Below are 25,924 nucleotides of genomic sequence, written 5' to 3' on the forward strand. Positions count from 1 at the left end.
AATTATCCATTCCTAAAATATGTGCTGTATATAACATATCAATATGTTTTCCATAGCACAACAATGAGGATTAAAATTAGATTACAAATATAAAAACCTTAATTCCTTCAACAGGTACTTATTGAACACCCACTGTGTGCCAGGCACTGTTCTAGGAGCTTGGGATATATCAGTGAACAAAACAGACAGAACTCTCTACCTTCATGGAGCTTACATTCTAACAGACATTGAAGCCACCAGCTTTTATATTTTACTAAAAAGAAAGGATTATAAATTCACCTTACACATGGTGCATGTGTACCCAACATGCTTTATTTTTAATCTTTGGATTTTTTGAATGACTACAGGATGAAAGAAAGGGAGCATATCCTGGAGAGCGGGTGCTAGGTGAAAGTCCCTGAGGAGGAAGCATGGAAAAAATCAAGACCACATAAAAACAATGGAAAAGGGCTTCTATCTTATCCAGAAAATAATAACCAATGAAAAGAAAAATTAGAGCTTCAACTAGTTTCCCATTTTGAATGTGACCTGATGTTTCCCTGCTCTTTTCCACGGACAGGATGACCTCAGCTCGGGCATGACTTATTCTCCACTTAGAGACTGAGGTGAGAAGCAGCAGTGTGAAGGGATGTGGGGAAGACAGTGACTCACAGCTGCTGTTGCCACCATGTGCCTCCGGAATAAGGCCGGTTTTGCTCGTACAAAAGCAGGGCCAGTTTCAGTTCCTGTACATCCCCTCTTATCCGTGATCTTATAAATATTATTATTTTTAATTGATAATGGCTGCCTACCTAGCTAGACTCCTTTTTAAAAGATTGTACATATAAAATGTGTTCCTTTCTGGGAAAAGGATTCATTTGTGTCTGAATGCCAACAGAATCAAACTTATTAACATTTTGGGTATTTTATTTCAATGACGTAATTATGTTTTCACACAGAAAAGCTGTGAAAAAGGCAATATAAAACCCTGAACATAATACATATGAGGGATCTTCTTGAAGGGGTGTTAATGTTTTAAAACTGGATTGTAGTGATGGTTGCACAACTCTGTAATTTACTAATATTATTGCACAGTTAAAATGGGTGAATTTTATGGTGTACAAATACAACAGAAAATGGAAATGCCTATGTCATGGCATATTAGATCATTCTAAAGGCTAAACTAAAACTAAGATTTAAGGAAGGCAATTACGTTTTCAGAACTTTGATTTTCGGTTGCTTAATTTATAATAAAAGTTGAACTTTTGGAATTGAAGCAGAGGGAAGTGTGTTTGATAGACTCTTCTTATTCTACCATTCCACAGTCATTTGTGCAGATTTTGATGGGTTTGCAGAGATGGGTTTGAAGCAACATATATTATGAAGGAAATGCCATCATTATGGCATATGCTTAAACTTCTGCTGAGAAATAAATACCTTGAAATGCCTTAAAAAAAAACCCACTTTAAATATGACCTTAAAGGACGGATTCCTAACCATACTCAGTCTAGGCTTGAAGAACTAAATACCGCGATCAGAATGAAGCCTATTTTAGATGTTTCTGATTGGCTGGTTTTTAAAAACATGCATCTTTGGTAGAAAAAGTGATTGCTATAATGTCTATGATCACTTTAGAATTTGTTTTAAAGCAGACGTTGTATTTACACCGGTCTCTGGACAGTTCTAGGTAGTTTCATTGCAGTGCAGTCTCCCTGAGGCTCCATGTGGATGGATCCTCCATGGCAGCGGTCCCCAACCTTTTTGGCACCAGGGACCGGTTTCGTAGAAGACAATTTTTCCTCGAGGGACGGGGATGATGGGTCAGGTGGTCATGCGATGGGGAACGGCAGATGAAGCTCCGCTTGCCCACCAGCACCAGTCCGTGGCCCGGGGGTTGAGGACTCCTGCTCCATGGCGATCAGAGCAAGTTTTTTAGAAAAGATTGTATTGGGTCTGCAGTAAGGACCTCAGCCTCCAAAGCATCGAGTGCAGTGACAAATTATCTGCCAGGCCTTTGTTAGCAATGTCTCCACTACTGCTGATTTGCCAGAACCTAGGACCTCACACTGAGGCCATTAAAAAAGGAGCATTTGAATCCCCCTAACTTGAGATGGAACCAAAGGACAAGCCAGTGTACTCAAGTGACCAGGAATTTTATTTTGCATTATTAGGAAGTTAAACACATAAATGTGTTCTAAACCTAATAGTAAGCTAAAATTCTCTTTTCTTCCCCTTACCGTTGGACTGGCATTTCTGTGGTCAACATTTTAGGCCAATAAAATCTCATTTGAGACAGTTGACTTTGATTGAGGTCTTTTTTCAGTCTGAGGGTCAGATTCTTAGTGAAAGGTGGTGTTTCCAAACTTCAGGCATTTGAGAATCTTCCCAGGTGTAAGATAATGATAACAGTTGTGGCAAAAACTAAGAAGTGAGCAGAGCAAGTGTGTGTTGTTTTAAACCAAGAAGGTGCTCACAGATGGCTCAGAGAGAAATTTAGCAAGTCCGTGCTAATCACACTCATACATGGGAATATCTCCATTGAAAACAGCCAGATTCCATTGTACCCCTTCAGTAACCTGCTTACTTCATTAATAACAATAAAGTATAATATTTAATGACCTAAAATATTCCATGCTTTGTATTATAGTTACAGCTGGATGTATATTATTAAAACCACAATGAGAGTTCATGAGAGGTGGTCCCCAAAGTATACTGAAGATACAAAATATTTGCTGAAGTTTAGATTTGGACAAATAGAGTATTGTGAGTTCATGATGGCCTCATTTCCTGACATTTCTAAACTTCTGTGTTAGCCCCAAATAGGTTAATTTCTCATACTTAAATAAATTTTTATTTAAATACTTAAATAAATTGTATGAAATAAAAATACAGTCTATAAAAAAAGTATCCATTTGACATAAAGAGATTGATTCGTCCCATTATATAACTATGTATTACAATGTTTCACCACATCTGACGCCTTATGTTAAATATCCATTAACTATACAATTTTAATAACCTATGTTATTACATATCAATGGCCAAAATATGATAAGCACCAAGATTTAATTTTAAATTTTGCTTTCAGAATATAACATAAAATAGATGATTCAGGAAAGAAAACTAGATTCAATTAAATATCTATTGATCAGCCACTATGTGTCAGGAACTGTATTAAGCTTCGAGCATACAGTGTAAAATAAGGCCAACATGTTTTCCAGCTCTCATAAGGCTTATATTCTAGATGGGAAACAGAAAATAAACAAATGCATGCACAAGAAAATTACAGATATTTGCAAGAGTGCTATAGGTGGAATTAGAAGAGTGATTTAATACAAAGTAGTTGGATGAGGCCTCTTTTAAACAGGGTGGTCAGGGAAGGCCTCTGAAGAGATGACATGTAAGCTGAGGCTTGAAGGAGAAATGACAGAGGACTATTTCCTAAATGATCTATAAGTCATTCCTGCTATGGCCATACCATACAGAATCATAGCAGAAAATATCTACCTGCTCTTGTTGGTTCATACTATTAGTGGGAGACCAGACAGCTGGTGTGTGGGTTGCTCTAGAAAAGGAAGGACATGTTGAATAGTATTTTCTCTGTATTTGTTTCTGAATTTTACTAATTACTTAGAGAATTACTTGGCTTATGGAATGAAATTTACATTCTTTAAATATATAAATGTTCTCGGCTTAATGGGGAGCCAAATTTTAACTGAAAACATTAAATGTAAAAGATATGATACTATAATGTTATCAGCAGCGACACATGCATAATAATTTAAGGAAACAAAAATGTTGTAGTATTAAATTGAGTAGAATTGACTTTTTGTTATTATTGAATAAATTATAGACTACAAGCTAAGAATGAACTATCAATAAAAATTTATGAAATTGAGACTCTATCTTTAATGCTGCTAGGCATTCATTAAGCTCCAATGACAACTGATTAATTAAAAGAAGGAAAACAGGCAACTATGATCTTTATAAAACGTCTCTGAATTTATCTATTATCTCATAACAGTCTTGGTTACCACAATGAGACATTTCAGTTGTCATGATTTTGCAGGAACCTACTGGTTCCCTAGTCCGTAGCTATTCTCCATCCCCACCCTCACTCTTGCTAAAAGAACTCCAATTTTGTGCAGATATCAAGAAATCAAATGATTTTGGAAAAGCTAAGCCCTTCTTCACCCACGAAGGGAGAATCACGATTGGTCTAAGTTAATCATGGCAACCTCCATCCCACTTGCCAGGGATTTGTTTGAGCAGTCATGTGATCCAATTCTGACCAATGATATGAGAAAAGGAGTCAGTGTTATGGTGGCAGGGTGCTTCCAGGAAAAGTCTTTCTTCCTGCCTAAAAGAAAAGCATGGGAATAAGCATGCCACTCCTCCATTTTCTACCTCTTGATCTTGTATAATATTTACCTTTGATGTTAGGATTTGGGGCTCATAAGAACTGATATGAACCAGGATCCTGAAACTAGCAGGTTGGAAGGATGTAAAGATCCTGGGAACATTTTAATGCTGTTGAGGTTATCAAATAATCATCTGTGGAAATATCCAACATCTGGACTTCTTATATGAAAATAGGAATTTTCTTATTTTAATTTTAGCCTCTTTTAGATGAGTTTTAGTTATTTGCAGCGGTGTGTATCTTCATTCAGTGACTAGTTCTATTCTCAGGTCGTATTTAGTAGATTAACAGAATATACTCCTTTGTAATCCAGATATACAGTTGACTTGGTATTTCAATACAGACAGGTCAAACTACGCTTCCCAGCAATGGGATGAGTATTCACCATGCAATTGCTCCTTTTGTAGGTAAATTCAAATTGTTACTATTATCCCATTGATCCTTAAAATCTTCACTGTAGAGAAAATGCTGTTTAGTAGTTCTCTCTTTTGAAAGATTAAATCGAAATTTTCCAAGCAGGGTATTTTCTAAGGCAGTGGTTCTTAAGTCTTTTAGTCTCAGGACCCCTTTAAACTCTTAAAAATTATTGAGGATAATTATTTCAAAATAAAAAGTTAAAACAAAAATTATTGAGGGCCCCAAAGACCTTTAGTTTGTGTGGATTATATCTATCAACATTTACTATATTAAAAATCAAAAGTGAGAAAATTTTAAACTATATATAATTTATTAATTCCTTTAGAATAACCATTACCTGTTGCATATTAATGTAAAATATGTATTTTTATAAAAATAACTATATTTTCCAGAACTAATTTCTTTGGCAAATCTCTTTAATGTCTGACTTAATGAAAAATGATTGGATTCTCATGTCTGCTCTGTATTCAATCTGTTGCAATATGTCGTCTTGGTCAAAGTACATGAAGAAAATCTGGTCCCAAACGGATATGCTTGGAAAAGAAGGCATTTTTTGAACCCTTAACTGCATTCTAGAGATTCCACAGAAGTCCTGCACACTTTGTGACCCACTGATCTATCATGGTCAGACTATACTGACAAGACTTTGAGAATCCGTGTTGTTTTGTTTTCCATCATCAGGTAGTCACAAGCAAACACAGTAGATTAGAATTAGATCCAATCCTCTGTCTTTTCAGGAAAATTTCACTCTCCATAATCATGATAAATGGTTCGTTTTATTAACCAACCAAATCTGTCTTAACTTTAAAAATTATTGAAAGAAAATTCAGGAGAAGACTGAGATGAGAACCTAACCCCCCACCCTGGGGTTAGGACTTCATCATATGAATTATCAGAGGACATAAACATTCACTTCATAACATAAAAGTCTTGAAATTCTGTCTTTGAGCTCAGAATCAATTGTGAAATGCTTTATCTGGTAGTCATTCGTGTCCTCCAGTAATTCTGGCATGCTCACCCTAGGTACATGGCAAGGTGCCCTTTCTGCCTATCCCCTGAAGTCAGGTGTGGCCTTGTGATACATGGGTGGAAGTAATATGTCTCATTTCTGAATGGAAGCCTCAAGAACCAATGGGCACTTTGTCATGTTCCTTTCCCCCTTGTCTGGATGGAGGAGATTCCATTGGTCTGAATAAGGAAGATATGGAGCAGGACCTCCCACTGACCAGAAGTAAACCTTTGTGGTTTTAAACTAGTAAGATTTTGGAGTTGTTTGTTCCTGTGATGTAACACAGCCTGTGCTGCCCGATTCACTTTACTTTTTGATCCATTAATGAAGAATGCCAAGGAAGCAAACAGTATAATCATAACAGTCTCTCTAGTTTTAAGAAGCTGCAAGACCAGATAAGAACTGTATTGCTTTTGACCGAAGGTTTACCGGGAAAGAAATATATTTAATGTGACCTTTGAAGCAAATTATAATAACCAAAACAATACCAAATTGAGATGAATTTCTAATGTTGTAGACAACATTTTGGAGTTGATTTCATTAAAAAAACTCTTCATTCATTCTAAAAATATTCATATGCTAGGCTCTAGAGAGATACATCAATGGAATCCACCCTCATGGAGTAAATTATTCCTGAAAACTGCATAGAAATTATGAGTCTAAGTCAGAATTCTGTTTGATATTTAAGTCTATAGGCATGGAAAAGAACAAAGCAATTTATGGTTTTGTAAATGAAGTATCTTAGTTTAGGCTTCTATAGCAAATTGCCACAGACTGAGTGGCTTGGAAAAGATAAGAATTTATTTCTCACAGTTCTGGAGATTAGAAGACCAAGATCAGGGTGCCAGCATGGTCAGTTTCTAATGAGGGCTCTCTTCCTAGCATGTGTACAACTGTCTTCTTGCTGTGTTCTCACATGGAGGAGAGAGCTAGGGATCTCTCTGGGGTCTTTTTTATAAGGACACTAATCCCATTCATGAGAGCCCCACCCTCATGACCTATTCACCTCCCAAAGCCCCACTTCCCATAAAGATCACACCGGGATTAGGACTTCAACATATGAATTTTCAGAGGACAAAAACATTCACTTCATAACATGAAAGTCTTGAAATTCTGTCTTTGAGCACAATGTAATTTTGATGGATGGTTTTTTATGGGTGAACAAGGTAAGTCGTAGGCGTATTATAACTATCATTATATAACTGAAAATGTATTTTAGATAAAGAAACTGAGGCACTGGGAAGTGACTTGTCTAAACTCGCCTAGCAGGTAACTGACAGAGCTAAAGTTTGAACCCAAGCAACACAACTCCAGAGATTGTGCTCTATAACCCCTGTGTTAAAAAGAATCAAAGATCAGAGCTTACCACTGGAAGTACTCACTAGAAGAATGCACAGGCTGGGTGGCTGGTCTATGAAGAGTAGGTTTCCTTTCCTGGGCTGGGGTCTATGGTCATGGACTCATCATGTTTGCAGAGCAGAGGATTATCAGGAGCAAGGCAGGCCTCAGTCCTAGGAGGGCCTGAAGTTTTATTTCTACATGATAGCTAAGAAAGGTTACATTAAAATAGACACCTAGCTTACCCTTCCCCCTCCCCGTGTCCTCAAGTCCATTCTCTACATCTGTGTCTTTATTCCTGTCCTGCCCTTAGGTTCTTCATAACCTTCTTTTTTTTTAGATCCCATATATATGTGTTAGCATACGGTATTTGTTTTTCTCTTTCTGACTTACTTCACTCTGTATGACAGACTCTAGGTCCATCCACCTCACTACAAATAACTTAATTTCGTTTCTTTTTATGGCTGAGTAATATTCCATTGTATATATGTGCCACATCTTCTTTATCCATTCATCTGTCGATGGACACTAAGGTTGCTTCCATGTCCTGGCTATAAGCTGGGACGAAGTGAGAGAGTGGCATGGACATATATACACTACCAAATGTAAAACAGATAGCTAGTGGGAAGCAGCCACATAGCACAGGGAGATCAGCTCAGTGCTTTGTGACCGCCTGGAGGGGTGGGATAGGGAGGGTGGGAGGGAGACGCAAGAGGGAGGGGATATGGGGATATATGTATATGTATAGCAGATTCACTTTGTCATAAAGCAGAAACTAACACACCATTGTAAAGCAATGATACTCCAATAAAGATGTAAAAAAATAAAATAAAATAGACACCTTGGTATTAAAACTTTTGGAACTTATATGGCAATAGATTATTTACAGTCTACCTAAAGTTTTTAGAGTGTCAGGCATGTCTTTGTAACAGGTCCATTTAATCCCCCGTCGTTTCAGTATAGTGCCCCCTCACTCATGCTTCAGCTGTGTCTGTTGTCCTCAGATCCAACACTTGTCGGGGTTGACCTTCCCAGTCTTCAGCTGTGGCAGGGCAGAGGTGTTTGCCTGGTGCATGTGCTGGGGAAGGGGGTGTCTGGCTGCTGCGAATCCAGACTTTCAACTAATTCTCCTGCGTTCAGCATCTCTTTACATTCCCATCTTCACAGGGGCCTGGCGCCTCCAATGCTCGACGCCTCTGGGGTTTGGTAGTGTGAGTCAGCTTTTTGGTTGTCAGGTTGTCGCTCTCTCCCACTGCTGGTTTACGTGTCAGCTTTCTTTTGACTGATGAGTCAGTTACTAATCCTCCTTTCACTCCCCTTCTCTTTGCCCTTGAGCATGGATGCCTTTTTTTTTGGTTCCTTTACCATCATTTTGAGTAGGGTTTTAGGAGAGAACTGAGATAAATGTGTATATTCAATCCACATTTCCAGATATCTCTTTAATTATGTCATTAAAGGTAAGTGGGATTGAAACAGAACCAAGAACAATCTCTAGGTCAGTATAAATTCAGAAGGATATGCTCTTATTCTGATAAGACTATTACTGACAAGCTGCTGTATGCATGTTAATTTCTGACTGAATGTTAATTTCCTACTGAATGTGAATTCTAAGGAGATTGTTCCAGAGCTGGTTTCTGTAAACAATTTAAGTCTATTTAAAAATGTGCCATGATGCATACTCGATGTTGAATCCAGTAGTTTATTACACAAATTAGTGGAGGGTCGCACGATGAGTTCACATTGACTGCGTTTTTTTCGGGGGGGATGGTACTACTTCCGCAGCCCACCCACTCCCCACCTTGTCTTCTGTCTCATTCAGTGATCGTTCTGACTGTGGCTAACTTAAGGAAAAGGGAATTTACTGGAAGATTACTAGGGATTCATAGACGCAAAAGGAGGCTGAAATTCAAGAGAGGGAATGACAGGGACAAGGAAACTCAGAGGAACTATCACCCACAGAGAACAGTCAGGTCAGAATGTTGCTGTTGAGGCTGCCACTGTATAAAAATGATTGTCAAAGAGCCCCATCCTTGCTACACCCTCTCAGGATTCAAGGTCTGGGAACGGCCTCTGTCCAACCCCAGCCACTACAAGGGGATGATATCAAGTTGCTCGCAGCCATGGGAAACTAAACTTGATCCTGCCAGGACCTTCCAGGGCATGTACAGCCTGCCTCCCAGAGCTGTCCACTCACCCATGAGTGGAACTGAATATCTAGCTCTCTCTGGTCTTTTAGCCTAGTAACGCTATTAGAATAGTATTGCTGTCATGTTGGACTCTGATAAGGGCCACTCCTAAGGATGACAGAATGGGGAACTGGAAGGAAGCTGGTTCCCAACGACTTTGTGGAACTGCCATTCCTGCCCTGGGCTGCCTATTGCCAGATTTCTTTTAACTGAGAGAGAAATAAACTTTTTGGTTTAAAGAAAAAAGCGGGGAAGGGGGTATTACTCTAATGGATTGAAGTGATCCTAAAACCAAGAATTCAAGCCTCGAGAGAATGAAGCAGGCCAAACTACACAGTATTTTTTTTTCCAAACAAATTTAATTTTGTTCCAGCCCCAAAGAAGGGGAAGAACCTAAATTTTAAAAATAAAAATTGCTCAAAAACTAAGTCATTAAAAAAATGAAGCCCCCTCCCTTAGCAATAAATACTGAAATGATATACACACATGAGGCTCAGGAAGGAGGCAAGAACAGGAACCTTGGGGACTCTGTCCCATGACAAGTTCCCAACACTTCTCCCAACTCTATGCTCTTTGCCTAAAACATAGAAGAGCAATGAAAGAGGCAGAAGATATACCAGGGGCGTGTGTGGCCCCAGAGAGAGCTGGAACACAACAGGAGAGAAAGAAGACACAAAGTGTCTTACAGGGCAGAGGAAAGGCAAGTTGTCATCTAAAACATCCCTCCAATTCCAGTTGCGTCGCTGGATCTGCTGGTGCAGTTGCCAGGTGCCCTTGAGCTTTTCTCCTCGCCTCCACTCCCTCTTTAGCATGCCATCCAAGGAAGGTCATTCACACTCAGGGCAGGCAGAGGACAGATCAGGACTCTTGGCTTTCAGCTTCTAGGAAACGGGAGGTGAGAGCCAGGAGTTCCTGCCCCCAAGAATTCCCCATAAGAGATCACGGTGGTGGCAGGAAGGGGGTTGTGTATCAGACACCCACTGGGCCCTGCATCACAGCCCCTGAGCCTCAGCACTGTTCACAGCCGTGACTTTGGCAAATTACTGTGTGGCTTCACACTGACAGCCCCTTGCCTCCAGCACACTCTGAGCGTCCTTTGCTGCCTGCCCCCCGGGGCCACTGTTCCAGGACCAGGGCAGACGACTCAGCCCTGAAGACAGGAGGGTCGTTTCCTCCTGGGGCCAACCTCAACCAATGGGTGATGGAGAAATATTTCTCCTGGTCAAATTGTTCAGTAGACAGTTCTGACACTATCTATGTACTCCTCAGCCGGCCCTGATGGGACCAAGCCCCAGTTGCCCACCGGGGTGAATAACTTGATAAAATAGCCTTGTAGTAGTTTTTCCTTCTTCCCTGTTTTACACTTTCTGGTTCCTTCCTCTGGCCCCTCAAGATCACATGCTAAATAAACAGCCTGCACACAAGCCTTTGTTTCAGTCTCTGCTGTCAGGCTGAGACACAGCAAGTACTAAGGAGACAAAACAAAGCTGGCTTCAGGGATTATATCCATGAAAACAGCAAGCAGCATTTATGTGGGTCCTAGTCACTCTAATTTTAAATATTAGAAAAATAACTGTACGGTATATCCAAGGTGTCGGTAACTGTGGTCCCATCTCAGAGGTCCCTGGCGTGGACACAGACCTTGCATGTACAGTTCAGTACCCCTAGTACAAGCCAGACCTTTTCACCACCGCACTATCTTATTAGGTGTCCAGGATATGACACCTCTTGGACTCACAGGCATCCTGAGGTGCAGTGGGGAGGTAGGTAACCAGGGAACAATCAGAGGGAACCCCAGAAAAGTCTTTCTTTCTAATATATCCCTCCTACCATACACTCCCTGGGTCTGGTGCCAGTGCCCCCTAAGTGATGTTCTCTTGGGGACTAAAATCAATTGGTGTTTTAGTCGTGACAGTGCTGCATTAACACACATGCCCCAGATTTCAGTGGCTCAGCACAATGAAAGTTTATTTCTTACTTTTGCAAAGTCCAACGCACATACTCCAGCAGCTTTCCAGGACGGGTGTCCTCCAAATTCCTGCCATCCTGTCGATTCACAGGGTGTAGTGAAAGGGAAAGCAGGATCCGGCATAGATGATGTCTTACATCCCAGGCCTGGAAGTGGTACATGCTGCTTCCATCCAGTCCCAGTGGCCAGAACCAGTCACATGGTCCCACCCAGATGCTGTGGGCTGGAGAGTGGAGACTCCTGTGTGCCCAGGAGGGAAACAAAATGACTTGGTGAGCGAAGGAGTGTCTCTGTCTCCTGTGGCTGGAGGGTCTTGTGATTGTTGGGCCATCATGGAAGAGGACTCAGATCCCTCCTCAGGCCCATTCTCATGGCACCGGGCTTTTCCCCTTCTTGGGCCACTTGCCCCAGTTTAACTCCCAGACTTCTGGGGTCCCAGCTGGTATTGCTCATCTCTTGCCCCTCTCTTCCGTTTCCCCATCCCCACAACCTCTATTCCTCTCCATACCCCATGTTCTTTTACAACAGACTTCAAAGACTTTTTAAATCTAGAGCCTAAATCAAAAGTAGTCAACTCTGTTTCTCCAAGAGAACAGAAGCCTCAGTCTTTGAACCCTCCCAGGGGTAAGAAATAATTACATTCCATCTCTCTCATTCAGCAAAGGAAAGGCTGAAAAAGAACAAAGCAGTCAAATTTTCACCTTCAGCGTGACTGAATATTTGTATCCGCTATGACTCTTTCATGTCCCCTTTTCCCCGTCCGCATCATCCCCTTCCCCATTCAGTCCTCACCATCTCCCACCTGGACCTGTCCTGAGTCTTGGCATCTACGCTACACCGTCACTGATATCTTCTAACATGAAAATCTGTCCAAGTCATTCTACAGAGTAGAAACTTACAACAGTTCTCAATATCTCATAGATATGCTTGCACTCAACAGCATGATACCCATGGTAGGAAGAGTAATGCATCCTCCCACCCTGTAAAGGTGTCCACATCCTAATTCCCAGGACCTGTGAATCTGTTTTGGTAAAACGGACTTTGCAGATGTGATGAAGGATCTTGAGATGGGAGATTATCCTGGATTATTTGGGTGGGCCCGGGATCATCGCAAGCATTTTTGTAAGAGGAAAGCAGAAGGATATCAGTAGTAGGAGACGTGGTGATGGAAGCAAGAGGTTGGAGTGCTATAAAGAAGGGGCCATGAGACAAGGAAAGCAGGAGGCCTCTAGGAGTGGATGAGCCAACGAATGGATTCTCTCCTGGAGCCTCTAAAAGGAGCCAGCCCTGAGACACCTTGATTTTAGCCCCACAAGACTTATTTTGGACTTCCGGCCTTCGGAAGTGTAAGAAAATAAATGTGTTGTTTTGAGCCACTAAGCATGTGGTAATTTATTACAGCAGCAATAGGAAACTGTTACAGTTCCCAAAGCTCTTTCCGTCTTCAGCTTCAACCCGTTCCTCTTCTATCCCCTCCAACCACAGTGTAAGAATCACTGTGGAAGGTCTGACCACAAGTTCTAGGGGCTCCAGGCCCCTCAGGAATGTCTCTCTTCCTCCAGTGCTGACTTTACGATGGGAGGTTTGTGTCCCCAGATGAATGAGTGGTGTGTGGGTGTGCTCTTTCTGTGAGAAATAATACGCACCACACTCTGCTCTCTGCACTCCATAATATTAGATTCAATTATTTAAAGTTAATTTGTTAATAGATTGAAGTTTCATTTTCTTTCTTTATTTTTTATCCATGCTTCATGGCTTGAGGGATCTTAGTTCCCCGACCAGGGATCGAACCCGTGCCCCCTGCAGTGGAAGCACAGAGTTCTAACCACTGGACCACCAGGGAAGTACCTGAAGTTTAATTTTAAACACAGGATGAATTTTATTAGTGAGCACCCAACTTCTTTAAATTCTTAATAACTGTAGTTTCCTCATAAAATGAAACAGTAAAATACTACCTCTGAGAAATTCCTCAACTTCACTGGGTTCTTGTCCTAAACCACTTTGCTGGTTCTCTCTTTACTATTAGCCTTGACAGTGGTACCCAGGCCTTTTGAATCCACAGCTGGGTATGGATCCTGATCTCCCCACTTGTACCCCTGACCCGGGAGGAACTGGAGGTAATGATGTCACAAAATTATATACAAGAAATCTGCTTTTCATCCTGCCTTTGCAGAAAATTCAGCTTTGTCTCAGGGTCTTCTTATGGGAAATGTAAACAAAGACAAAGGTCAAAGGAATCTCCACTGTGGGTTCAATCCATGGCCTTTCTGAGCGTCTGGTCTTCAACCCTAAGACGTCACACTATGTTCCTAGGCTTGCCTCGTTGTCTCGTGGTTAAGAAGCCTTCTGCAGAGGCTGGAGGCCTACCCGCAATCCTGGGTACTAGGCTGGCCATGCTCAGCTCTTGGACACGAGCTGTGACTGCTAGGACCTGCTCTGGAGTCAGACAGAGCTCCAGGGATGCAAAGGAAGTCAGTGTTTGGAAAGACCAGCAGACTTGGCTCCAACAGCACGTGCTCCATGAAGACTTCCCTAGTCCCCTCACCCCCCAAGCAGGAATAACCCACCTCCTCCGTCATGCCAGTCCCACTCTGGACACACTTCTGGTCTGGCACCTAACATAGTGAAATGTTACCATAATCACTTGCTCACATCTGTGTCTTTATAATAAACAGCGAGCTCCCTGAGGGAGAAAACCATGTTTTCTTCATCACTGTGTCCCTCCTCCCCAACAAGATGCCACAAACCAGTATTATGGAGGCACTTAATAAACGTCTGACTGATGAATGAATGAATGGATTTTCTAGGATCCCCTCCCGGGATCTCCGGGAGTAAGAGATTGTGAACAATGGGTCTGCATAACAGCATCCCTCTATTGTGCTCATCTGAGATGGGTCAGGCAGATGGCTGTGCGGTGCTACCGGCAGTCCAGGCAGAACGCTCTGAGCCAGGAGGTGAAATCAGGCTGAGCCTGGCAGCTTCTCCCTCCTCCGGCCTCTTGAGGTATTTGGCCCCTTGGGCTATTTCCTGGAAGAAGGAACCAAGAGCCTACTGGCTGCACAGGCTTTGGGGGCTGTCCTTGGAGTTCTCTATCCTAGGTACCTAGGGGTCAGCCTGGCCTCTAGGTGTGGCCAGTGGCAACCTGCTCAACAGCTCCAAGCATGAAGCCACCAGTTCAGCGGAGGACAGGCTGCAACATGGTGACTCACCCCTCTCCTCCCTGCTGGAGCCATGAATAGCTGCGCTCCTGCTCTCTGATTTTGGAATAGGGATTTGAAAATTCTGTCAGACATCTTCTGCAGTTTTTTCAGGAATCCTGTGCTGTCATTTCTGAGCACAAAGAAGGGCCTATCAGAGCACTTTATTTTGCCCTTGTCTCTTCTGACTAGTTGATGAGAACATGTTCTCAGCTGTTGGACAGAAGCCTCTTCCCTGAGAAAAAGACATATGGAAAATCAAATCCCTATTTTGCATTCATTTAGAGGGAAGATGCATAGAAAAGGCCAGAGCCTCATTCACAGTAAGCATAAAAATATATGCACAAGGGTGTACAGAAATAATGAAATGATGAGATAAATTATGCGATACAGCCCCCAAATTTCAGAATACTATAGAATTTTTTAAAATGGGTATCTATTAACACTGATAAATAACTCTATAATATACTTTTAAGTGAAAAAGCAAATGATCTAATTTATGTTTAAAAAAAAACACCCTATAGATGTATATGTATGCCTGTGTATTTTGTAAAAGCAAATTTCTATAAGAAATATATAAATATACTGGTGAGAGGTGGGTAGAAGGTAATTTTCATATTTTTATTCATAATTCTATTTTGTTTAAATTTTTATAACCAGCATCTACTTTTTATTTAAAGACCAAAACTGAAGAGGAAATTAAATTAATAGAAAAAGGAACATGGGCAAAGAAAATGAACAGTTTTTAAAAGAAAACATACAAATTACAACTTACCAAAATGTTTAAATGTCTATTTTAACTAGCTTGAAAGAAAAGCAAATTAAAGCAACATAGAGGTGCTATTTTGGGCACATCAAACTAGAAACTATTCTTTTTTAATACTAGTAAGTAGTCTGGATGAGAATATGGTGAGATAGATAATCACATTCTTTGCGACTGGTGGTGGGAGTTTATAAAATTTACATTGGTATATTAATTCGGAAGAATACAGGCAAAATATATTTGAACCTTAAGAAAGTTTTACTTTTATATTTTTCTCACCAATTCCAATTCTAGAAACTATATAAAGGAAATAATCAGAGATATGATAAAAAATTTGTATATCAAAATACTCATTACTGTGTCATTCATAAAAAACAAAAAAGTAAAAACAACCTACACATTCAACAGTAATGAAATTGTTAAAGGATAATATTATGCAGCAGTTTAGAATCTTGTGCTCAGAGAATATTTAAAGGCATGTTAAAATCTCATTGTATAATTCAGTGAAATCAGGGACAAAACTTATTTAAGGTATGAATTCAATTTGGTAAGCAAACAGAAATCTAGATATGCATACGTATTCACACAATCATAGATAAAAGACTAGAAAAAATAGATGAAAATATTAAAATTTGTTAGAGCTGGGGGTTGCAATCACAGGTGATTTTTATTTCTTTATAATGTTCTACATTTTCCATTTTTTCAGCAATGTTCTTTCTTTCCACTAATAATCAAGAAAAATAGTAAATTTAAACTAAAATAATATCAAAAGTAGAAGGGGAAAACTTCCTAGAGTTCTTTTTGACTAGCATCAAACAAATAAACCATTGGCTATCCGTATGTGATGTACTCTAAGTGAAATATATTTTAAGACAGAGAAAATTTAAAAAGCCGGTAATGTCTACTTGTAATTTTCCATAAGCTTTTAATGTTGAATATATTGGCTTTTTGAATTTGGAATCACATAGTTCAAATAAACATACAGCTGCTTTGAAAAGTCCATAAGTATTTTTACACCAACCAGGGAATTCACATAGATTCAGCTGGGTTGCACCCACTCAGTACAGCCAGTCATATACATAAAGACCTTGTTACAAAGGATCTGTGGTTTCACGGTCCAACTCCAGCTCTGATTCAGCTCCGCACTGAAACAGGATTTAAGGCATCTGTATTTTGGATGCAGAGGATAAAAGAGCTCACTTTATCTCACCACCCTCTCCAGGAAACAAATGCTCCAGATAGCAGCCTGGCACCAGCAAATGCTCCCCGGTTGCTTCACTAATGCCTCATCTTTACATACATGTTATTTTTGCTGAGAGGTTTTCTTTTTTTCAAATGAGCGTAGAGAATTCTTGGGGAAAAAAAATTTTTTTTAATGACTACCCTTAAAAAGTATTTCTTAAAAAAATAACTCTATATACTTTATATGGGTGATATTACACAGTCACCATCCTTGATAAGAAAATTCCTGCCAATTTCTTCATCTTTCCTTGGGAAGTCCAGATCATAAGAGAAAAAGTATTCGAGTGAATCTCATTATTTTCTGTCCAAAATTGCTCTCTTCCATATTCAAACACATTTAAGAAACCACAATCAAACTCTCTGGAGACTAGGCAGTCTAGTCCAGATTTGATAAACATTTATACTTTGCACTTCGTTTAAAGTAAACAGAAAGGGCTGATGTTGGCTGGAGATTGGTCTGTATGTGCTAATGAAAACACTCCACATGGTCCAGGTGGTATGTGACAGGCAAGTGTTACTCACACAAATACCTGGGAAAAGACAGTGCTCCCACATAGCAGGGGCAGCAAGCTTTGTCCCGTTCAAGTGATTTGTCAATACTTTAAAAGTACCAATATTCAAACTTGGGTTTCTCTAACTAGTCCCAGTGTCTATTTGACTCTCTTTGCTTCTGACTTACAAAGTCATGCCATACTGTAATACCCTCTCACGGAGAATGAAAGATTATCCAGTATTTGGGATAAAATAGACTGTAACTTGAAATTCTCCCTCATTTGGCTCAATTTCCAGGTACATTGGCTTTTTCTTTTTTTTTTTTCTTTCTGTTTTTTACCATGGAGTGTTCTTCCTAGAAACTACTATATCAAAGGGACTTTGTAGGAACTCTCATCCCTATTTGTGCATTATTTATCTTAATTTCCAAATTATGTAATCAATTCCAGAATAATCTAAGGAGGAGGCAGGGTAGCTAACCAAGATGTGTATAAAGTCTAACCAGTTGCCAGTGGCCTGTGGCACATCCACATATGTGGCCTGTGTGACACGTCAGCATAGACACTCTTCTCTGGGGCTGTCGAGTCAGTCCGAGGGTCAGCAGAGCACAGGTTCCTTACTCCCCTGGCCTATTCCAAAGCTCTTTGAATATCCTGGGTGCTCTTTGAAATACAGTCTGGCTTCTGTTGCTATTGCGTTATGTAAGTCTAACTTCTTCATCTTGCACCTTCTGACCGCAATGTTGTAGTGAATCAAATAAAATGGCATTTTGTGAAAGAAATTAGATTTTGGTGCAGTTATAACAGGCCACTTCTTTTTTCTCTAATAATGAGAAACAAGATGGAAATAAAACTTTCCAATGACCTTCAGAGGTTCCCCAGAACTTCCATTGTGAACGCTGATTGCCTTGGGCCCCACGCGCAGCCACTGGCTCAGTGACCCACTGCGTGTGGTTATTCTCTAGAACTGACCTGCCTTGCAGGTCAGCGTTACTTGATTCTTAACTGCGCTGTCCTTGGAAGGTTTTTGTAACCTGGGAGGTCCAGATGCTCTTCAGTTACCCAAGACCATTATTTGCCAGGTTCGTTACCCCTAGTTCCAGACTGCCAAAATCGATTTAAACCTGATTCTGCCATGACTTTGGACAATATATTAAATTCAGTTACAAAGCCTCAGTTTACAGTTTACCTGCAAAATAGCTGTCAGGTCTAGGGTAAGAGTTAACTGAGATAACGTGTTTAAAATGCTATCACAGAGACATACAAATGGCCAACAAGCACAGGAAAAGATGCTCTGTATCATTAGTCATTAGGGAGATGCAAATCAAAAACCACAGCAAGACATCACTTCACACCACCTAGGATGGCTAGAATCAAAAAAAAAGAAAAACAGCAAGTGTTGGTGATGATGTGGAAAAATTAGAACCCTTGCATATTGCTGGTGGTAATGGAAAATAGAAACTGAAAAACAGTCTGGCCATTCCTCAATAAGTTAAACTTAGAATTACCATATGACCCAGTAATTCAACACCTGAGTATATGCCCAAAAGAACTGAAAACAGGTGCCCAAATAAAGACTTGAACATAAATATGTAAAGTAGTACTATTCCCAATAGGCAAAACGGAACAGCCCAAATGTCCATCGCCTGATGAATGGATAAACAAAATGTGGCATATCCAAAAAGTGGAATATTACTCAGCCACAAAAAAGGAACGAGGTGCTGATACATGCTACAAGATGGATGAAATCTTGAAAATATTATGCTAAGAAAAAGAAGCTAGATCCAAAAGGTTACATGTTAAATGAATCAATTTATATGAACTATTGAGAACAGGCAAATCCATAGAGACAGAAAGCCCATTAGTTGCCAGGGACTGGTGGGAGGGGAGATTGGGGAGTATAATGGGTGTGGGGTTCCATTGTGGGTGAGGAAAATGTTCTGAAACTAGATAATGGCGATGGTTGCACAACACTGTGAATATCCAAATGTTACTGATGATAAATTTTACGTTACATGTATTTTACCACATGCAACTTTGTTATCACATAGTAAGCATTCCACAAACATTAGTTATTATTACTAAATAACTTTTGGCATTTTTATGTATTCTCAGAACAATATTACTTGACGGTTATTATCTAGCAATATTATGCATTGGGTTTTATTCTATTGTTGTCTAACGGATAAATTTTTTCTCTCTCCAGCTAAACTGCTTACACCATCAGATCGGAATAGGACCTCATTATCTCTCACTAAGCCATCCCTGTACATAGACAGAACTTCCTGTGTAAACTGATCTGGGAGATGCTGAGCAGCTTATCTGCCCCAAGGTCTTTACCCCACGGGCCCACTCTGAGCTCTGAAATTCCATACGAGAAGGACTCCGATGTGTAAGGCACTGTGTCTCTACCGTTGAACTGCAGGGTTATTATCTGGAAGAGGTAATCCAATGTACCACCAGACCAGAAAATTTAACATCGTAGCGTGAATTAAGTCGGTCACCAAAGAAAACATCTGAGGAAATGAGACTTCAGTGGGGGATGACTGAGGTGACCGTTTGGCCTATTAAGGTGATCTTCAGTGAGTGGTTCTGAACCACCAGGGCCTTGGGAGAAAATAGTACTGTGGAGGAGGGCAGCTGAAAGGGAGGAAAGAAATTTCAGAAGCAATTTTCACCTAGTTGAGAGTTTACCAAGATCTTGTGTTGTATCCAATGCCATTACTTCTACCCCGATAGAGTGAGCACCAAGGGGCTTCTTTTGAATGAAGAAATGAGTGAATGAATGATGTCTGGAATAGGTTTTAAAAGACCTCCTTCCTCTACCCCTCTCTTTTATCACCAATATAACTAAAGTAATAATCATAGGAGTTAACCTTTATAGGGCTTATCATGGGCTAAACCATTTATATGATTATTTCATTCAATCTGCCCATAATCTTATGAGATAGTTACTCTTATTATCTCCAATTCACACACACACACAAAAGGACACTGAAACTTAGAAAGGTTAAGCAGTTTGCCCAAGTTATAGCCTCGTAGAGTTGGGTCTCTATCCATCCAGAACCTCCACTCTAACCACTCTGCTGACTATTCTAGTCAGTCTTTCGCTCTTAGTGGGAACATCAATCAGCATGAGCTAAATGGGTGTCAGAGTATGAGTCAGAGACAACAGAAGCAAAAAGCAATCACGGACACTGTGGGTCGGAGGGCCGTTTTGGTCATTTCCCTCTCTGCCCTTGCCAGTCACCCATACCTCCCACCCAAGCCTGGGAGCTGGAATTGTTAATATCAAGGCAAGATCACTGTAGCCCCTGTGAGGAGAGCATATCAAGCGCTAATTCCAGGTGCGCTGGCATTCTCCCTTTGTAGAAAACAAAATTAAACAAAAAAGCGTATTGAAATAATGGATGCAACTTACAACTCTTATTGGCCGTTCATTAGGTGATGTTCGTTCCAAGTGCTATGTTTAGCTTGTTGGAATATCCACAGCCCATTTTGTTTCTTTCATTTTGTCTCAGCATATTTACCAAATGGCCATTCATGAGTTTTAGTAACACATCTGCTACGCCAGCTATATTTATTCAGTGACTTCTCAGGATAGCCCCTGACCAGCAACTTCAGACAATTCAGATTCCTGGGTTGCATATTTCTTATCATTGGCACTAACCATTGTAGAAATTGGGCCAGTTCTCCTTAGAGTTGTGCAGATTTGTTTATCGCATTTATGTGCTTCAAAGTCAAGCAAGACTTCGGATCTAAAACATCTGGGTGTGGAGTGTCATATAACCAAATCATCTGGTGATATTTGGAATTTTTCACTCTCCGAGTCTATTTAACAATCACTTTTCTTTTTCTATATCTCATTCTCTCCAAGGGGTCAAAATCTCAGCGTGGCTTTTATCTAGAATTGCCATTGTTTCCTTGACCTGTAGAATTTTCCTTTCACAGCTAAGGAATTGCTAGGCTCTAGCGTTTCATCCAGGTAATTGTAAAACCTTTATCTCTTCCATGCCGTGATGCTCTCCAGAGGCAGTGAGCAGGCAATGTTTTAGGATTTAAGTGCAAGAGTGGTGTGACCAGGAGCAGCTGTCCCTTTCTGACTTGAGCAGAGGCACACAGTGACTGGGGACATGTTACAACCCTGTCTATGCACATGTGGTAACGTGTTACTCCAAACACCCGACAATCCTCTGCTCCCCCCTCACTACACACACAAACCCACATGCTGGCAAATGGCTAAATCGATGCAACCAGATGGGTAAGTGGCCTGAGAGTTGCTGAGACCATATGATGCAATTAGAGATTTGATTTGATGGAGATGTTAATTACTTTGCGTTCAGATAAACACTATAATGTGTCTGGGAGGGAACTGTTATTTGGAGTTGACTCCTGTTTTAGAGCACAGAATGGCAGGAGGCTACTCTGGTTGGTTGCTTTAGGATCTACCCTCTCAACAAGGCTTCCTGAAAAGATAATTAAAGGACTCCCAGCTCAGCTAAGCACATAATGTTTACATCAAGCAGACAGTACCGACAACAACAACAAAATACTTCTCAATATTTGTATTTTGGTTTCTGAGCTTCTGCAGGAATCATATAAAGCATCTTAAACGTATGTGTCTGTTAGCTCACAGTGTGCGTGTTGAACCTCTCTTCCTTACAAAGTAGGTAGCTATCTGGATAATGATTCAACAATGTTACTTACTGAATGGCTGCTACGTTTTCAAGACTGTGCTGTGTGCTCTGGCAATAAAGATGTTATTTCTCCCTTCAAGGAAACTACATTCAAGAGTGAAAATGCAAGAGAGGGAGGGTCAGACTCTAACCAAGAGGCCAACTCAAGCGTCATTTCTTTCTTTTTTCCCAGCAGAATTCCAATTTTGTTTGGGTAGCAATGTGCCCTGCCCCAAGTGATGAATTATCTAAGCCAATCATGGCATCCCTTTTCTCCTTTCCCAGACACTCCTTTTGCTAGCCTCTCCAACTAGGGTTGACATATTTGCCATTGATACTTTCTTCCACTTGGGACACTGAAGTGAGGATGTAATGACTGGAGCTATAGCAGCCATCTTGTGATGGTGAGGTAAAAAGCACAGAGATGAACATCCAACAGGCTGAGAATGGTGAAACCAAAGGGTAGAAAGACATTTATAGGTTGTTGATGAAACTTTGGAAGCAGACAATAAATATCCCTAGGGTTTAACCTTCCATTAATGTGGTCTTCTATGACATGTAACTGAAGGCTTTCTAAACGGTTATAACATATATCCATAAACTATTAATCAAGCAATAGATAGTTCTAAAATCTGTGATGTTGACTACTAGAGAAAGGATAATTAAAACAGAAATATTTATCAAACACTTACTATGTGTCAGACATTCTGCTTGATGTCATTAGACATACACATTAAAAAAGCACAACAGACACTACCTCTGCTGCAGTGGAAGAGGTAGAATGTGAGCTGGGCCCTGAAGAGTGGTTAGAATTGAGACAGGTAGAAGATAAGAAAGGGGATCTTTCCAGGGAAGAAAAGCAACCCAAACAAAGGTAAGGTGGTATGAAAAGTCTTGACTTCCTCCAGAGACAGTAAGTAGGTCTCTGAAAGGAGAGGTGAAGCATTGGAGAGCAAAGAGAAGTCAAGTTGGGTGGGTAGGGCTTGATTACTGAAGGTCATGATAGTCAGAGAGAGGAGTTTGGGTCTGATCATCAGGTAATTGGGGAATCACTGAAGGCCAAAGAAGGACCATGAAGAAAATGATTGCAAAATTAAATGCAGAATGGAATGGAGGGGATAGAGTCTGGGAATAGATGGGCCAGTTAAAAAACTGTTACATAAATAATAATATTAATATAACACTACAAGAACATCAGCTAATGTTTATAGAGCATTTGTTATGTGCCACACTCTCTTCTAAGTGCTCTCCATACAGTAACACATCTAATCCTCAAATGACTCTATGAGATAGGTATGAACAATTTTACTAATGAGGATCTGAGGCCCTGAGAGTTTGCCTAACTTGCCAAAAGTAATAATTAAGGCAGAGCAGTAGTCCAGTAATTAAGTAGTAATATAGATATGAGGGCTTAGACTAGGGTGATGTACCAGGGAAAAGAAAAAAGCCAGTCTAGTAAGCTCTGTAATCTTAGCAGCGCCCTTCCTGCCCCCAGAGTCATCAACAGATGCTCATAAAAGTTCCTTTGCCCTACATCCATACTTCTAGAACCCTTTGTAGACTTTGCTTCTCAGACTTGCTTGTTCCATCTTGCAGGTTATATGCTATAAAACCTTCCCCATATTTCTCACTGTTGTTCTCAGTCCTCTCCAATGGACTTTCTGCTTTGACCTCTCACTGATTCATGGATCATGAACCCCAAGTGCCCGGGGCTCTGATCACACAGTGCATGGCCAACCCCCTTCCCATTCCCAGGCCCAAGCTGCCTTCATTCTTAGAGCCCCAGGCCTCCAGCTTGCCCTGCAGGAAGAGCAGGCAGGATGAATATGAGGGACATTTATTGAGGAAGAATTGGTCTTCTGAAGGTTGGGTTGTTGACTAATTGAATGAAAGGATAATGTTCTAGACACCAATATCTCCAGTCTCAAGAGGAGAAGAATAGTGTTACCACCCACAGAAGATAAGACGTGAAAGAGGTCCATGATAAGATCAATCTAGATATAAAATGAAAGACCTGTAGCCTAATAATGTCAGAAGGTATCGATATTAGAGGGTTACTGAGCCAAATCCTCTGATGTTGGGTTTGTGTGGAACATTCAGGCAGAAGGGTCCTGGGGAGTTAGTAGCTAGGATGAAGCAGCCCAATATGAAGTCTGAAGCTCAAGATGCTGGTTTGGGAGTCAAAACATAGTCATGGGAGTGACAAGTGAACAGAGACTGGGTAGAGCAAGCAGATATCAAGAGAAGAGTCTTAAGGGCTCAGGGGACAAAAGCCCAAATAGGAGGCATGAAAGTAAATAGGAACCAAAGGACCAAAAATGGACACTGAGAAGGAACAGAAGAGTAGAGGGAGAAGCTGGACACCAGGGCCAAAGAATTCAAGAAGAGAAGAGAGTTTCTAGGAGTTTTTTTTACCTGATTCAAAGTCTCAGAGGACTCAAAGTGCAACTGAAAAACGTATTTTCTTAGAAGGGTCTCCAAACCTTTAGAGTTAGATCCTGCTTTAAAATCGATATAGTTTCAGATTATGCCCACTGATTTTTATCCATTTGCTTTCTAAAGGACATCTTGGCTGCTTCCAAGTTTTGGCAATTACAAATAAAGCTGCTATAAATATCAATGTGAGATTTTTGCGTGGACATAAGTTTTCAACTCCTTTGGGTAAATACCAAGGAGCACAGTTGCTGGACCATATGGTAAGAGTACGTTTAGTTTTGTAAGAAACCACTAATCTGTCTTCCAAAACGACTGTACCATTTTGCAATCTCATGAGCAATGAATGAGCATTCCTGTTGCTCCACATCCTCACCAGCATTTGGTGTTATCAGTGTTCTGGGTTTTGGACCATTCTAATAGATGGGTAGTGGCATCCCATTATTGTTTTGATTTGCGTTTCCCTCATGATATATGATGTAGAGTATCTTTTCATATGCTTACTTGGATATATACATCTTTATATTTTATTTGGTGGGGTATCAATTAAGATCTTCGGACTTTTTTAGTCTGTGTGTTCTTTTGTTGAGTTTTAAGAGTTCTTCATATACTTTGGATAACAGTTCCTTATCAGGTACATCTTTTACAAATATTTTCTCCATGTCCCGTTGTTCAGAATCTCCAATTTTATCTCATCCCTGCCATACTCTACTATAATTTTTCTTTGATGATCAAAAATGATTTTTTCCCTAGAACTATGTTATGCAATATAGTAGCCACTAGCCACCTGTAGGTATTTTAATTTAAATTAAATAAAATTTTAAATTAAGTTCCTCCATTGCACCAGCTATACTTCAAATGCCATGTGTAGCTAGTGGCTACTGCATTGGGCAGAGCAGATATAGAACATTTCCATCATCACAGATAGTTCCATTGGACAGTTATGTTCTGTAGATTCAAGGGATTATAGTTTTACAGGATAAGAACATGCTACATTTTCTATCTGCAGATCATAAAGTCTCTACATAATGCCAGACCAATCTGATACTTTTGTTCTTTTGCTCCTGTCATTAATTAAAATTTCTGCCTAAATGGATCAGTTAGACATAGTTAAGGTAATTTGCCACTATTCCCAGATACTTCCGGCAATTATGAATGTCTATCAAGTTGCTATTACCTTTCAGAATTTTTAATTCATATTTAAGGATCTGGATTTCCTATGTATTCCTTGAGTCTCAAGGTCCAGTTGAGGATGTAAAAGGAGAACCTGAGTTCACTAGGAAATCAAGACTTGGTGCTCATCCTTTTGTCTGACTTGGATATCAGAGCATTTCATAGGGACAGTATGCCTGAGTATAAATAGTCTACAGTCTCTGTGTTAAGTACATACCTAAGAGCCATTGTCTACTAGACCATAGCCTAAGACATGTGGAGCAGATCAAATTAACAAGAGCATTAAATAAATAATTGATGTAGCTTCAACTAAATAACCAAGCATAGTAAATAAATAAACCCTAAATTGGCAGGATGTTCTTGTCTATTCTAAATCCAATCAATGTTGGCTGAATACCAGTCTTCTTGATGCAATTAAAACACAGTAGTGGGGCTTCCCTGGTGGTGCAGTGGTTGAGAGTCCGCCTGCCGATGCAGGGGACACGGGTTCATGCCCTGGTCTGAACACAGTAGTGTGCATATGTTGTCCTCTAAGTAATATTTTTTTTTTACAGGAATGCATGCTATTCCGCCAAGGATGAGTCAGTGTCATGCTTGAATTGTGCAGGGTTGTAACGGCAACTTTGATAAC

The sequence above is a fragment of the Leucopleurus acutus genome (assembly GCF_964270905.1).
Source record: "Leucopleurus acutus genome assembly, chromosome: 15".
NCBI classification, from domain to species: domain Eukaryota; kingdom Metazoa; phylum Chordata; class Mammalia; order Artiodactyla; family Delphinidae; genus Leucopleurus; species Leucopleurus acutus.